Here is a 2,316-nt window from a genome sequence, read left to right as displayed (position 1 = left end):
CCCTATGGAGAGAGTATGCATAGTTGAGATGTCGGGATGACCTTATGATTCCACATAAATTTTTTTTTCCAGTTCACTCGAGGAATCATGATGAGCTAACTAAGGGATGATTTGAAGCTAGTGGAGAGAACGTGGACCGTCTTGGTTGGGGATAAGGTGGAGAACAAAATCATTAGTTCTCTATGCTTAGCTTAGGTTTGTCTCTTTCAACCATGAGCATCTTGGAACATGTATTCCCTCATTTAATTGAGAAAGGTGAGTATTCTTTGGCGCATGACTCTTCTTTGAGTCCAAATGGAGCATTTTCCGCCTTAGTGCTTGATTGGTTTTCTTAAACCTTGTCATGTTATGTTGATCATGGTTGTGTTTGCTTTCTGTGTTTGCTTTTTTTTTTCTTTGGTTTTGTCAAGAGTTGTGGGTTAAGCTCTTAGGATACCTTCACGAGAGCACACTCGTCCTCTAGGGAGATCTAGGGGTTTAAAGGGCTTGTCTTTAGTTTATTTAATTGACCGTGATTCCTACGAAAGTGAGTTAGTGTACATTCTCATGTCCTTTAGTGTCTTATCTTTGCTTGAATAATTCACTCTCCTTCTACCGTGTTTTATGTTAACTTGCTCGAGGACATGAAAAAGGTTTGCTTGGGGGAGTTTGTTACGTGACTTTTATGTCACTTTTAAGGGTGTTTATTGAGTACTTTTTCGGCTTATTTTTCAATAATTAAGCTCATTTTATCCTCTTTTTCTATTATTTGCTTATTCTCGTCTTTTATCTTTTTATTTGAGTATTTTGTAGTTTTTAGTTTAATTTCGTAATTTATTTATGTTTCTTATTCTCTTATGTTTTAGTCTTTTTTCTTGTTAATATTATTCTTCTCGCTTTTCTCCTTTTATTATTTTATTTTAGTTAGTAGTTTGTTTTCTTTATTTTATTTAATATCTTTTGATTTTATTATTTCTTTTGGTTTTAGTATTTTACTTTACTTTATTTTATTTTCGTTTTACCCTCGTGTTTATTTTTGGTTGCAGGTGTTTTCGGGTCCTTTATCGAATTTCATGTTTAAATCAAGTTCAAAGTCAATGCTCCAAGATGTTGTTGTTCTTGCCCTTTATCCTTCACCACTCCATCTCCCTATCCTACCCCACACTCCCGTGCTTCCTCAATTCTCCCTACAGCACATCTCCCCTGCTCCCTCACTTGCTATAAGTAGCCAAATTGCTCCCAATTCCCCAACAAACAACAACAATAACAACAGCAGAATCCACCGCCCTGAACCACCATCAACAACCACCCTACAACCGCACCTAGCAACACCAATCAACCACTTACCAACCCGCAAATCAATTGCTCCCCCATAACCGAAATTAAAAGCTGCCACCGCAACAAGCCTCTCCGCGCAACCTTAGCAGCCACCTTAACAAAATTAACACCAACCCGCAAAATTCACACTCCTAAATTCGCACTAGTCACACACTCCCACCACCAAACCACTCGCAACCACCAAACAACACCTCCACGCAGCCACGGAACTCAATCGCAACAAGCAAGCAAACAGTTCACTTCCCCTGCATCACCTCGCACCTATTCACCTCCAATTAACCACTTCAAACACCACCACATAGCGCCGTCCCCATTTCTTACCACCGCCGGCAACAACCTCTAACAGTAGCAGCCAGCAAATCGCAGCAATTCGCTCCCAAACCGAGCAACCCCAATTGAACTCAATCAAGCCCCAATTCAATTGGATTTCCCCGCGGGCGCGGGTGTGAGAGGAGCGGACGCAGGGCTCGATGCACTAAATCTGCCAATTTGTGGCAGGAAGGAGCCGCAGGTTTGCCGTAGTCTCTCCGCGGGCGCGGTCTTCTGGGTGTGAAAAAATCCCATATCACGAGCTTCTCACGTGATAATTAATAATATCAAACCGTCAAGATTTGAAGTTTGATGAAGACGATGATGATGAGCGGTGATGATACTTGTTTGCTGTTGAGGATGATGAATCAGAGCAGCCACGAAATGAAGGGGTATGTTGGATTCGTGGGTCTGATGGGATTTTGGGGGTTTTATTTTCCTTTTTATTTTAGTTTTATTACTTATTTATTTTAGTTAGTTTTATTTATTTTATTTGGATTAGGTCGTATATAATTCCCCTTTTGGAGTTAATACTCTCATAAAGATTCTACCTAAACAATTCATTCTCATGCAATAGTCTAGGCAAATCAATGAAAAAGGTCTATACTACTTAGGATCATTCTCATGCATCCTATTAGTTACAATCAAATCAAGAGAATAAAGAAGCACAATCCATAAAACTCCACTATA

Source organism: Chenopodium quinoa, unplaced genomic scaffold, assembly GCF_001683475.1.
Source record: "Chenopodium quinoa cultivar QQ74 unplaced genomic scaffold, ASM168347v1, whole genome shotgun sequence".
NCBI lineage: Eukaryota > Viridiplantae > Streptophyta > Magnoliopsida > Caryophyllales > Amaranthaceae > Chenopodium > Chenopodium quinoa.
This window is presented reverse-complemented; position numbering follows the sequence as displayed.